Source organism: Cygnus olor, chromosome 1, assembly GCF_009769625.2.
Source record: "Cygnus olor isolate bCygOlo1 chromosome 1, bCygOlo1.pri.v2, whole genome shotgun sequence".
NCBI classification, from domain to species: domain Eukaryota; kingdom Metazoa; phylum Chordata; class Aves; order Anseriformes; family Anatidae; genus Cygnus; species Cygnus olor.
In genome coordinates this window covers 9,615,830-9,631,322 of record NC_049169.1, presented here as the reverse complement: position 1 = coordinate 9,631,322, position 15,493 = coordinate 9,615,830, and positions in this window count along the sequence as shown.

Genomic DNA, 15,493 nt, shown 5'->3' with positions numbered 1-15,493 from the left:
GCAGCATCAGAAATACTCAAGCAAACTGATTTTCATATTTGTGCCCAAGGACAAAGCTTTTTTTTTTTTTTTTTTTTTTTTTTGTCAGATCTCTGATTCTCGAGCAGGGTGGGCTGTGTGGGTTCCTCAGGTTCATTTCTCTGCCCATGGAGGGAAGGGCAACAGAGCGAGGGTTCAGGAGCAAAAGCTGGAGCTGCTACTGGATGTTGAAGCTTTAGCTGGCAGGAAGAGATGCTGGCATGGAAAAGCAGTGAATGGCTGCTGACCATGAGGAAAGATGACTGCACTGGAAAAAGACCCCACAAGAAAGAAGAGAAAGGGAAAAAAAATCATATATTAGTGTAAACAGGAAACTGTTCTGTTTCCTAGGAAAAATGAATGTTCTCACCAGATGAGAACACTTGCTTCATTTTTCTAAAATTGCTGTATAAGGACTGTAAGACTTACGCCAGCCTGCACCCATACACAAAAAATGTTGATGCAAAATGAGTAGTGGATAGGTACACACAATTTCAAGTCAGAAAAGTGTGGCCTCAGGCAAGGCAGTCAAGCTCTTTGCCTCAGTATCTTTTTAATTAAACAGACATATGGTCTCCCCTCAAGGGGTGTTTTGAAAGATTTGTTCCTTAAACAGTAGGTAGAAGGATGGCATCTAAAATGTTCAAATATTAGGATTCTGTCTTAGATGAGTACAAACACAGGTGCCCGAGGGCTGCAGAGCCTGCATGTTGTACACTGCTGGGTCTCTGAAGAGTAAACACGGTGAGTTTACTGCCTATTTTCTGTTAATAAGGCAAACACAACAGATCTCTGTCAAACCTGAATTTGTTTCAGTAGCAAAATCTCCAGTTAAGTGTATGTTGACAGATATATAAAAGTTCATGCCTAGAAACCTGTAAGTAGAACGCACTTAAAAATTCAAATGCAAATCCTGTATTTGATTGCTGGAGTAGAATTTGTATAATTACTCTCTACTAAAGAAGACTACATGATTTCTTAATAGAAAACAAAGAAATAAAGATTCTGTGTACATTTGCATTCTGTATATACAGTATGAAATTCCAATAAAAGAAATACACATTAATTATGAATTGCTATGTAAAGTCTGTGAAACACAGTTCGATTTGCTGCAACCACTGTAGATCCAGAACAATTCTAATGAAGTCACTGAGACTATAAATCTAAACATTCTAATGCAAAATTCTTCTGACATATTATGTGAACTGGTTTAAGTTTAACTGATAGAGTGAAATGTAAACGCAGGAGCATGATATAAATAACTAGATCTGCAGCTACTAGCACCAGTAACAAATTCTAAACATTATAACTATAAAGCAAAATGTTTAGAAGTTTTAAAACTAGGGTGGTCCAAGAATTGCCATAACCATAACTTAAAACCAGGTTTGAAAGCTACAAGGCTACCTCCTTTTTCTGAAGACAATACGCTGAGGCATGGCAGGAAATCTGTCTTTCTACTTTGGACTATGCTTGCAGATCAAAAGAAGGTGTGCAATCCCAAGAGGAGCTGTGTGGCCTTCACTGAAAATTAATGATGCCTGCATCCTCACTAGTCCTGTAACAAGTGGTAGCAATACTGCACAGGTAATCATATTTTCATTTATTTAACAGACAAGCCTGTATAAGACAGTAAAAGAAATCCTTCTCTTACAGAACTTCATTTGCAAACCTTTTTATGTCACTGCTTATACACTGAGCATTACAGTTATTATTGACACTTCAGCTTTCAAATTCTATGACAGAGAAATACTTTGAGATATGGGAGATGAAGGAAATATCTTTATATCATGCAATTTTTATCTCTGTCTTATCTCTGCCTTTGAGGTGGGAATTCATGTCTGCTCCAGCTTCCATTGGAAAGCCTCTGTTGTGACAGGAGTATAAGAGGAGACAGTAACACAGAACTGCTCATCATCAGCATGCTGTGGATGCTGCAGCCTCTTAACTCCTAATCAACCCACAAAAATTCTGTGGACACATTAAGCAAGATTTCTGACAAGACACAACAAGAACATGAAAAAAATGATCCAACAGGTGAGTAATCTCTCAATAATTTCTTCTGAGTACTCTCTCAAAGAAGGAAACAGAACCATTTGGATGACCCCACTGACGCTAGGGAGGATATGTTAACTGATAGCAAAAGAATGCTGCCAGATCCTGTTTGATACAAGGAAATAGTAAGAAATAATAACAAAACTTAGTCATCATGTTGAATTTTCAGATTATAAATGATTTCATCTTTTGCCTTTGTCTGCTGAAGTTGGATCCTAACATTATGTGAAAGTCAAAGTGTTTACAAGCAATGACTTCAGGATGGGGAAGTGTTTCTCGTTTTATACACAGTAAGTTTTCTCTTTGATCTAAGATCAAATTTATACAATATTCATTAAGCAAAAGAGTTTGACAGAACCTGCACTTCAAACTACCCACAAAATTATACAGTAAATTAATGCTCTGGAGGAAGAAAAAAAAATCTCAATTGAATTACTTCCCACTTGATTCCAGGAAGACTGGGTTTTGACAGGTCAATATTGAAACTTACTGTCCTTGGAACTTTGTTGTTTGCTGTACTATCACTTCTATAACTAATTACAGGTGAATATCAATACTACTTGGGCCATACATCACATACTTTGATTAACTTATAAAAAACAGTGGAATAAATGTTTCTTTCTTCAAATGCAGACATTTTGAGGGATTCCTTAATAGGTTGCACTAAAAAAAAAGGCTTATCAGCGTATCTTATTCCTGAAATCAACTCCATGTGCCCAACTTATGATTAGTACAGGGGTCACAGAAATATGTATGGTTAGTTATGGATGAAAGTCAAATTATCGATTTCCCTGGGGTGTGTATTTTTATGATATTTTTGCTACTGAATAATTGTTGAAGTCTGTCAAAAAGAGAAAAAAAAATGAAATAACTAGTTGTTTGTTGAAGACCAAGATGAAATATGACATGTCATCTTTTCCACTGATCACTGAGAAGGAAGTAAGAATGTAATGGTCAAAAGTCTAGCATTAAGTAATTAAGAGTATCAGATATTCCCTGTTAATTTAGAAAGAGGGACTTTTTTAAAAAAAACAAAACGTTAATGATGCTCTTTTTCATACCAAATGAACAATGCGGATACTGTGTAGATAAAAACATTTAAAATATTTGCTTTCAGTTGATTGATGTTTCTTCATTATACTTAAACAACAACAACAACAACAACAAAACATACTAGTTATATAAGAACAGTATCTTAAAGGTGACATTTTATTGTTTTATTTCTTAGCTATTAATTGTTCTACACAAGAATGAAGTGGTTTGGCTGTTGACAGAGAAAGCCGTAAACAAAAGTTTACTTTCCTTGATCAGACACATGAAGATATAACTTACTAATGTTATGTCTGAAACCTATGGCCATCTTTTATTGTAATTATTATCTCAAAGGGGAAATGGAAAGTGTAAATAATAAACCATTTTGACCACAAATCAGTTGTAGGCTTTACAGCTGTAAATGCATTTTGATGCAAAAATATCTGAAAATGAGTTCCAGTTTTATTGCATGCTAATGGATTCCACATTCCTACTTGAGCAAGGTGATGACATCATCAGGCTGGATACATGTCCTGACCTATATTTAGGTTGTATTCTTGCTTACACCTATTAGTGGAAGACACAATGACAAATCCGAAAAGCAGAGAGCGAAATTGGTATATGCTCTGATTTGCCTCAGCAGGATGTAATCTGCTTTCAAGAATGAATTAGATTTCTCGTGACAACATCAAAGTCCAAAAAGTGAAGAAAAGACAAAGGAAATCTAAAGAAACATTTTCAGGCATTTAATATGGAACATGTTAGAAAAGGAGCTGTCTATATTTGACTGCAATACAGAAAGAAGCTTAGTTGATATGCTTCTGTGTGACAGTGGTTAGAGAGTTAATTTTCTCCATAGTTTAAAGAGATTCATAGATATATATCCTACTATGAATCCCTTTTCTGGTGTCAGGCAACTAACATTTAAGTACTGTGATGCTGAGTACTGAAGCACACAAATCCCTGGTATTTTGTAGCAATTCCTGATTCCCAGTAGCTGATCTCTCTGCAGCCATAGACAGCTTTGGAAGTGTGGGAGATGAACCTTTTAGATTCTTCAAAAAACATCTCAAAGGGATGAGGAACCTAGTGTGGGAGTAACTGAAAAATCTATTTTTTGTAAGGGTTTTTGAAATCCCAGCATTAACCAGATCATCACCTTCATGGGAGAAAACCCCCCAAAATCCATCATTACCTTTTTAACTGCTTTAGCACACACATATACCCATGCTGCCTTATAGCCAAGAATATCTCTATATAAGAGAACTTCCTGTCTGATTGAATTACTGACTTTTGCTGTGTGTTAGTTGAAACAGAAAGATCTGTTTCTGCATTCAGAACTTGGGTGTTCCTTACACCATAAACATATTTTTTACCATCTGCTTTATTATGATGATGAAGAAAGTCATCACTGGATTTCTTTTTTGACATCAGTCTAGACAAATATTTATTTGAACCACTAACTTTCACTTAAAAACAAACCCCCCCCCCAAAAAAAAAAAAAAAAAAAAGGAAGCTTTAACACAATTTCTTTATTGAAGAGACAACAACTTCAGTTTTCAAGTTTCTGGACAGGGTATCAATCAACATGAAATTAATATTTTAAATTACCATCTTGAGGAAAAGAAAGAGGAGTGTCACTTTATTTTCCAACTAGATGCATGAATACTTGATTTCAGGGAAATCTGTTTCCTGTTTGCCAAGATCATTTATATCATTATTAAGGATAGATAAGTATTGTATTACCCTCATCTGTTAAGATGTTGCTGTCTTCATAGTAATTTGACATTGTTCCAGTATATAAAATCAATGGTTACAGTCATTAGAATAACTAGTTAGAAATCCAGTATTATAGCTGGATAGCAAATGTTCAGTAGTATTGCCAAATATGAGGAGGAAAAAAAAAAAGAAAAAGAAAAAAAAAGAATCCTAAGAATGTGTTAGCTAATACAGAAATTTCATATACAATGAGTTTGAGTTTCCCCAATTCAAAAACAACAAACAAACAAACGAAAGGAAAACAAACAAACAACAACAACAACAGAAATCAAGATAGAAGCGTAAACAGAAGACAAATGATTGCCTACGTGAACGTAGAAAGCTATCCTGTAGGCAAAGAAGGTTCACTCCCCTACCATAGCTGAACTGAAGTCAAAGCAAGACTGGAGCTATGTGAAGGAAGGTATGAAGAAAAATCCAAGAAAGCACTGTGGCAGCAGGATGATTTAGACTGGCTGGCTGGCTCGGGATGTGGTTAAAACCATGTTATTTGGGTCATTTTTAACTAGGCTACCCTGCCCTGCAGGGGAGGTGTACCGGATGATGTATTAGTTGCTTTCCACCCCTAGATGTTATGATCTTATAAATGTTGTAGCTCAGGACCATGTCTATTTTAAACTAACTAAACCACTTTGTACGTAATAGACAAGGCAAGGATTAGAGAGCTGATTAATTAACAGGTTCAAGTCTATTTATATTGGGACTTCATGGGGGTATATTGAAAACCACACTTCTCTGGTTAATCCCACTGTAGGGATTCTCTGAATCATAATTTGTTTTTATATAAGTGACCATCTTCCTCCTACACCAAAGGAGGGCATGACCCAAAAGGAAAAGTCACCACAGACTGTCGTTTAGTCTGCTATGGCTTCCCTGCTCTAACATAAAGCACATGTGTATTCCCTAAAATAGAAAAGTTAAAGTAGGCAAAACCAGAAAGACATACAAATTATGTCTGCCTGAGGGAAGCCCTGATTTACAATATAGCAAGTAACATGGTCTGGTGCTGTTGTGCAAGCTGATGCTCAACATGACTGCCATAGTGGTTACTATGATATAGTTTTAAAAATAATAATAATTAAAATATTATGTAGCTCTTCAATCATCTGGGCTTTAAAACACAGAATTCTCTCATTTTTATCCCTGTTTATCACTTCTGCTGTTTGTGTAGATCTTATTTCTTCAGTAGTATTTTCCAAGGGTTTCAGAGCCAAATTATTGCATCACCAAAAATACCAGAAATTGGACGGCCTCTTTTTCTGGTAATGTAAAATTACTTGATTCAAATTCTATTAATAGAGACAGCTAGGAACACCAAATATTCTGAAATTATAATTTTATTGGTGAAAAATGTGAATATGCTAAAAATATTCATTCAAAAAAACAATTTTATGGGTTAAATTCTCCAATACATACAGAGGATAAGGAATTGGCTGGATGGCCACAGCACGAGTTACAGCTCAAAATCAAGGTGGAGGCCAATGATGAGAGGTGTCTCCCAGAGGTCTGTCAAGGGACTGGTTGGCAGACAACACCAAGCTGAGTGGTGTAGCTGATACAACAGAAGGAAGGGGTGCCATCCAAAGCAACCCCCCTGGCAGGGGGGTTGGAATTAGATGATCTTTAAGGCCCCTTTCAAGCCAATCCATTATATGATTCTGTGATTCTCTGAACTCTCTCACCGTCTTCATAGAAGAGGTGCTCCAGCCCTTTGATCATCCTTGTAGCCCTCCTCTGAACTCACTCCAACAGATACATGTCATTCTGGACCTCAACAGGCTGGAGGGTTGCGCTGAGAGTAATCTCATGAAGTTCAACAAGGGCAAGTGCAGGGTCCTGCACCTAGGGAGCAATAACCCCTAGCACCAGTACAGGCTGGGAGCTCACCTGCTGGAGAGCAGCTCTGCAGAGAGGGACCTGGGAGTCCTGGTGGACAGCAGCCTGACCATGAGTCAGCAATGTGCCCTTGCGGCCAAGAAGGTCAACAGTACCCTGGGGTGCACTTGGAAGAGTGTTGCCAGCAGGCCAAGGGAGGTGATCCTCCTCCTTTACTTAGCTCTGGTGAGGCCACGCCTGGAGTATTGTGTCCAGTTCTGGGCTCTCCAGTACAAGAGGGACATAGAACTGCTGGAGTGAGTCCAGAGGAGGACTACAAAAGTGATCAGAGGACTGGAGAACCTGTCGTACAAGGACAGGCTGAGAGAACTGGGCCTGTTTAGCCTGGAAAAGAGAAGACTGAGGGGAGACCTCATCAATGTGTATAAATATCTGAGGGGACGGCGTTGAGAGGATGGAGTCACTCTCTTTTCAGTTGTGCCCAGTGACAGGACAAGAGACAATGGGCACAAACAGAAGCACAGGAGGTTCCATCTGAATATGAAGGGGCATTTCTTTACTGTGAGGGTGACAGAGCACTGGAACAGGTTGCCCACAAAGGTTTTGGAGTCACCTTCTCTGGATATATTCAAAACCTGCCTGTATGCCATCCTGCACAACATGCAGGTGTTCTAGGTGGTCCTGCTTGGCAGGGGGGTTGGACTAGATGATCTTCAGAGGTCCCTTCCAACCTTGGCCATTATGTGATTCTGTAATCCTTGTGCTGGGGGCTCCAGTGCTGAACGCAGCACTCCAGATGGGGTCTCACAAGAGCAGGGTAGAGGGGGACAATCACCTCCCTCAACCTGCTGGTCACATTTGTTCTGGTGCAGTCCAGGATACGGTTGGCTTTCTGGGCTGCAAACACACATTTCTGGCTCATGCTGAGCTCCGACCTACAGCCCCAAGTCCTTCTCCTCAGCGCTGCTCTCAATCCATTCTCAATACAGCCTGTACCTGTTCTTGGGATTGCCCTGACCCAAGTGCAAGACCTTGCATGTCTTTGTTAAACATCGTGAGGTTTACATAGGCCCACATCTCAAGCCTGTCAAGGTCCCTCTGGATGTCATTCCTTCCCTCCAGCATGTTGACTGCACCATACAGCTTGGTGTCATCTGCAAACTTGCTGAGGGCACACTCAATCCCACTGTCCATGTCACCAAAAAAGATGTTAAACAGCCCCAGTCCCAATACTAACCGCTGAGAATCACTAGTCTCCACTTGAACATCAAGCCATTGACTGTAACTCTTTGAGTGTGATCATCCAGCCAATGCCTTGTCCACCTAGTGATACATCTGTCAAATCCATCTCTCTCCAATTTATAGACAAAATTGTCGTGCAGGACAGCATAACTTCCAGGCAGATCTGCTCCATGATCTTGCCAGGTACGGAGGTGAGACTGACTGGCCTGTAGTTCCCTGGGTCTTCTTGAGAGAACTATCCCATTAATTGAATAATTCCAGAGGCAACTACTTTTCATGGAAATAACAAAGAAATGATTAAGCTCATAAAACTGATAAAACAAAAGTGTGCACAGGTAACTGGGGGTTGATTCAATAGACCAATGATTAGAAGTCAAGATGTGAAACACCCACCTTTAAACTAAATTGAAATGTGATTTAAACCCAGGAATCTATTTTCCTTTTTTTTTTTTTTTTTTTTTTTTTTTTTTAAATATAAGTAAATAAATTAATTAAACCGTATATAATATTGGGATGTGGTCCTTTATTTCTGCATGTCCCCCCCAAGCTAGAAGGCTATCTAACATAGAGGTACAGATAGACCTACTTGAACCTCCTTTCTGAAGTTTAATATAAATATAATTTTTCATCAAACAGATATAATTTTTAAAGAGAAAAATAATTTCTTATTGTCTTCAACCTGAAACTTCATTTTCACTTTTAAAGTACCGAAATACAATTATTCACATAGCAGTATTCTGAGGACCTCAGTAGATCTGGCACTCAGTTCCCATGTTAGATCATCAGACTAAAACACTCAGCAGAATGGAAGCCTGCCTGAGAAAGATTACTATTATTTGTCAGTTTTATGGAAATGTGCCATTTTTTTCTAAAAAAGGGGTGTGCTTGATCAAGAAAGCCTGCCAAGTAAAAGTATATATTTATAAATACATAAATCTTGATCAGCCATAGCTGGGAGCTTATTTCTCTGTGGGCTGAGCACCCAACAAATGACCAATTGACTTCGCTATTTGAATAGCTGTGAGATGGGAGGAATGATTTTGTATTGAGGGTCATTTTTTATTTATTTCAGTTCAAGGGCCAGTAGTTTTCCACAGCTAATATCCTGTTTTTAAACTGTCTTTAAATGATGCCCCTAAAAATAAAATCATATACACACATATCTTTACTGACACTTAACTTTTGGAAAAAGCTTAATCTTAAACTTGGGTCATTACATTAGCTTTTTCCACAGATATTCTCAGGAATTTGTCTATGGATAAAGACTTCTTTGAACATTTTGCTCAAGATTTTAATGCTCACAGTACCTTATGATATTCTCTTATAATTTCTGTAGATGATCCACAACTTCAACCTAAAGACAAAGCAAAAAAAACCAAAGCATTATCATAGAAATATAATAACCAACTATATTTTCTGCATTTATTAGTTTCAGACTTTCACTGGGCAGTTATTCACCAGTATCACCTTTCTCAGTCATTTTTATGATAAATTAATGCTTATGAAAAGAGCAGTCTGGTTTAAAAGAAACAAGAAATAAAATAGAATACACCAGAAATTAATCTATATATTTTAGGCAAAAGACCTAGAGAGCCTTGTCACCAAAAACTGTTTGCAAAGTGTATTTCTACATGGAACCAGTGCAAAGAGGTCAAGATAGATGAATAGCGAAATTGAGAAATCCCATTTCAGGTAACTGTTTTTAGGATAGGATAGGATAAAAATGAAGGGAAAACTACATGAGAAGGTTTCAAAGAAGCTAAAAGGAAAATGGAAACTGACATATTATAATAGAAAGGTACCAATGAATATAGCTATGGAAAGGTTGGTTGATGTTTATAGACAATTTCAAATTTGCCTCCACAGTCACATCTGCAGGAGAAGCCAAGAAGTTTGTAAAGCAGTCTCTATGACAGATTTGGGGACATTTAACTCTAGAAGTGACACCACACAGAGAGTGACGGTGTACACTTTAGTGCTCAAGTGTACCTCAGTATTGACGAGGGGAAAAACGAACTACCAGTCTTGTTCATAAAAAGCAACTTCATTTTATACAATCTAATCAATCAAATATACCCTCTTTTTTTTTTTTTTTTTTTTTTTTTTTTTTTTTTTTTCCTGAAGCTACCAACAGGTACCACATGGATTAAACCTACCTGAAAATGGGAAAATGGGACTCAACCCAAATATTTTATACTGACCACTTGACAATAAAATTAGAAATTAGACTGCTGTAGTTTTTAACATTGTTAATGTTCTGGACTGGATTTGGCCTGGAACAAATTCCTAAATTGTTTGGTACTTGGCAAGCTGTGAATTTGAATTAGAAGCTTTATTCAGTAAACTATATTAATTTTGGAACTATATTCTTCATAGATTTATAGTTTTTCTCTGTGTTAGTTTGAACATAGAGAATAGAAAACGTTTAGGAAGAATAAAAAATAATGATCAGCAGCAGTTTAGAGAACTGTTTTTAATTTGGATCTTGTCAACTCAGGCTGTCCTTCATCCCTGTGGGGTTTCCAAAACCATCCACATTTAATTGACCCCTTGGTAGCAAAAAGCTCATTTAAATTTCCTGATCTTTAGTCTATTGCAAAAGCTTGTAGCAGCACTTGTGATGCTGCATTGATCAAAATATCCCCCAAGTGCAACTCTTTTTCAAATTGAAATTTCTTAAATCTTTTCACCTTATAAATAACATATAACATTTTGGTCTGAGTTCCTTCTTTTAAAGATAATATTTTTATTAACACCAGATAGTGAAATGTGATTCCAGCCCTCACTGGATATTTTGGATTAAATTCCCTTATAATAAAAACATAATAAATGTAAACAATGTGAAGTGTTTGGAATAGTTAACAATTATCCTTTAGATCTCCCCCACCACTTTCTTCCCTTTCTGTGAAGTTTCTTTATACGAATAATTTCTACATCTAAATAATAATGAAATTTATATATATATATATATATGTTTGTAAAGATACTTCCTGTTTTGGAGAACTGCCTGAGGCTTATGATTTTGAATCTTTGGTGTGAAGATGCTGATATAATGGTACACTGTTTCCTTTTGCCAAAGTTTGACTGGCAGCAACAAGAGCTGGTTTAAAATTTTATAGAGGCCGGTATAAAAACACCGTCTCCATCCAGAAACCTGCTGAAGTTATGCAAGCACTTCTAGTGCTTGTATAATTTTATTTATTTATTTATTTTTAGCCCCGTTGGGGGCGTGGGGGAGAAGTTTGACAAACCTTGTTTAACAAACTTTTCACGTGGGAAATAGAACACACTTAAAACAGACAGATAAACAGAATAATAACATAATTCCTAGAGGACAACTGTAACTGCTTTGCAGTCTTTTCTCTGGGGATGTAATTCTTTTTAAAATAGCTACTTCTTAAATGTGATGCATGGAAAACAAGATATGTCTCAAATCTCTTCATTCATCCTTTTCATTGTCACCCTTTCCTCCACCCAGTGACAAGTCATCTGTCTCTTGTGGCTTCCTCTCCCTTCTGGAGTTCTTCGGATGTGTTTAATACCTTGGTCATGTGTCTTAAATAGTCCTTGCACAAATACTTGCACAAATACAAGGTTCTTTTTACCTGAATATTAGTCAACTGCTAATTAGTCAACTGCAGTCTCAAAATCCTGTCTTAGGCTCCATTGAAGGTACATCTCTACTAACTGTAAAAGAAGTTTAGATGACTACGCTCTGTAGCATAGTTTAAATGTCTATACATAAAGTGCTAATGTTGTCTGAGCTAAGATCAACATGCATTACTCAGGTTTATCAAAAATGCCCTCACTATCCCTAAAATACAAATGATATATATGGCATCTGTAATCAAAAATTGTGATTCCTAATTATGATCCTATTTTTTTCCTATTGGCAGCCATAGGATAGAATCATGAATCATACAACTCTTTTTTCTTATTTCATTTTTCATATAAAATTTAGTTTCAACATCCAGGAAAAAAATATTTTTATTGAAACACAATTATCCAGCTGCTTCCTTTCACAACAATTGCTGAGATGAATATGCAGCTTCTTGATGCTTTCTAAACCACATGACTGTTTTGTTGAGAGCCAAAACAACAACTGCAGGAATGTCGAATGAAAGATGCATATAATTTATTTTCTAAAGGGCTAATTCAGCAAATAAGAACAAAGAATTAAAATTCAGAAGATCCAGTCAACTCCTGGCTTTGCTTTTGTGATATTTGTTCACATTACTTCGTTTCTTTGCATCTCAGGTTCCCCATATGAAAAAAATAGAGATATTTTTCATGTCAAAGGTACACAGCAAAGATATTTCTTTGAATATTTATGGGGTCTACATACAGAAAGTCTAGAATATAAACACCCTTTAGATAGACAATAATCTTACTAAAAATTAATAGGTTTAATTTCAAAATATTTTACACATTGCACTGTAAGGCTTATTCTTTCTATTCATATGTTCGCTACTTAAGCAACTGCAACAGAAACAAACTGAATTTGAAATAACCTGTTGTTCTTTCAGATTCAAGACTTGAAATAATCTGTTTTCCCAGAAGTCTGAAACCCATTAGAAAGTCACACAAACCTAAATAGTTTTCCCTAGGACTCCTATACGAAACTTCTGGAAAGAGGACAACTTGGATGCAAGAAACATTATTTGTCATGTAAGGGAGTCAGATGTTATTAATTACCAAGTAAAGATGACACATACTACAGAAAAACATAAAAAGCATAGTAGCTCTATAAGTGAACCATAAAAGTACAATGTATTATTTTTGCTAGAGGTAGTAAAACTAATATGATATTCAGTAAGAAGGAATGTGGATTTTCATCTGAAAGGAAATGTTACAGGAGAAATCTCTATACAGCTACATCTGTCAGTACTGTTGATCTAAGACTTTTTCTTTTACATTGTCTTCTTTTACAGTGGTATGAAACCAATGAAGTTTGAACTGGAATGAAGTGATGAATTGTTTGTGGCACAGTCTAACAAGTCAGTGAGCTGTGGTTCTGCTCCAGTGGCTTCCTATGCAAATTCTTATGCATTTTTTTTTCTCTTTCCTTCCTTCTTTTCTCTGTTTTCAACTGTTTGACAGAAAAAAAAAAATATGGCACATCCAAGTGTGGAGTAGCACTATAAACCCCAATCCCAGATACTAGAATATAAATAGATAGAAGTTACATTTTCTTACTTTTTATTAATTAATTTATTTATTTTTACACACACTTACCTCGAGAAATCAGATGTATTGAAACCAAACTATGCTGGTCCTTTTTCTACTAATATCTGTTATATAGCAAGGAGGATGCATTTCTGAGACCAGCCTTCAGTCCTTTAAACCTGCAGTCCTTTTACATCATGTCACAAATTTTACTTGAAATATTTTTTTTTTAATAAATTTTGATCCTTTGTACAGGGGTGCAACAAGATTTAAAATCCTGTAGGTACAACAGAATAATAACTATAATAATAAGTTTAATACAGCACAGAACTAAAGTGGTTTTCTTTTATTAATTTATATAAAAATAGGAAACATTTCCTGATAAATAGAGAAAATGAGAACAGCTAAATTTTAGAGTATTAACCACGTAACTTTCTACTGCTGACAGTGTTTTTGGTTTGCAGTAGAATTCACTTTCCAAAACTGGAAACTCTCGCTCACTTTTTAGCTGTTAGCTATTCATATTTGGAATAAATTATATAACCATGTGCTTTATTTTTTCTTAATGATTCTCTTTTACTTCTGTTTATATTTTCTTTTTTCTTTTTTTTTTTTTTCTATAAAACTATTTAATTCTGACTTGATCTTCAGAATTTGACATTGAAGACTGAAGTGTAAATGTGTTGTATGAAAAATTATAAACCAGATGATAAACCAGATGAGAAAATTCAATAATTCCTTTAATATTGCAGATATTTTTCACCATCGCTCACGTGAATCTTTTCTCATGTAATCATTTATGTTTAGGCTATACACAAGTTTTCAATTTGCAAATCCCATTGAATATTAATTCTGGTTTTCATTATGTAGATAGGCAAGAAATTAATGATCAGCATAAATGAATTATTTTGTTCAAAAGGTTCTGATTTTGTAAATTATCTATTCAAATGTTCAAATGCTTGACTGAAGTTAAGCATTGATAGTAATTAGAAATAACATGAACAATGAGGAGAGAGAATACCGATCAATCACACAATAATCTCTTCAAATTCTAGGCATATGATGATGAAATTTTACAGGTTTCAAATGTCTTATTTATATTGAAACAAAAACAAACAAACAAGCAACAAAAACAAAATTTTTCACCACCTATTTTTTCTCCACAGTTGTGAAACTTGCTTTTTCATGGTTGCATATACAGACCAATGTTCTAGGTGCATTTAAAGACCACATTACAACCACATAAAAATGTGTTTGAAGTAATATTATATTTGTAATTGTCTAAAGATATATCAAAATATTTGGGGATCTTATTAATATTTACAGATATCTTAAGTGTGGGAGATAGAGGGATTTGGCCAACCTCTTTTCAGCGGTTTGTGGGGACAGGACAAGGGGCAGTGGCCAAAAAATGGATCACAGGAAGTTCTGCACCAACATGCGAATGAATTTCTTCACGGTAAGGGTGACGAAGCACTGGAACTGGCTGCCCAGGGAGGTTGTGGAGTCTCCTTCTCTGGAGATATTTAAGGCCTGTCTGGATGCCTACCTGGGCAGCCTGCTCTAGGGAACCTGCTTTGGCAGGGGGTTTGGACCCGATAATCTCTTGAGGTCCCTTCCAACCCAATTGTAGAATTCAGTGATTCTGTGATTCCGTGAAAATCTTTATTCTTAAATACTCTTTTTTACAAGAAACAGCAGCATGGGAACTAGAAAATCTTTAATGTAAACACAGTAATCAACTGCTTGCAGACCAATTTCTCCAAATTATCTTGCACTTGTCGCTTTTCTAAGGGAAGTCATTGAGCCTGCTAGACCTAGTGGCTGGCTATGTAGGGTTTACAGGGGCCTGAATAATTTAAAGCAAGTGCTTTTGAGAGATCCTTTACTGTGGAGGTATCACAGTGCCTTGTGGAGCTTCAGCTAGCAGGAGCTTTGCTTGGCAAAGTTGCTGTCTCTTTTTCACACAGTCTGCAGTGTGCAGCCTGATATGTGACAAACTTGGTTCAATAATAGTCCTGTACATTCTCTCTCCTTATACCATGCCAAAGCAGACATCCTTCTACCTTGCAAGAAAACGAAGTCAATGAGGAAAGTCTAAGACTGAAAAACAAACTATGAATCAAGTTCAAAAATAGATTTTTCTTAGTTATGGACTATCACTGACTACAGTAAACAATGTACAACCTTCTCTTATTTTTGACATCTCCCATGTTTAGAATGTTGAAACTGTGAGTTTCCAAGCAGGCAAAAATTTTCTACATGGTCAGTAAAGACTTCTCAACATTTATGGTCAAGCCCCTGAAAACAGAATACTATGTTTCATTTGTATCTTTTTGCACTCCAGATCTTTGTTCTACATGTGTTA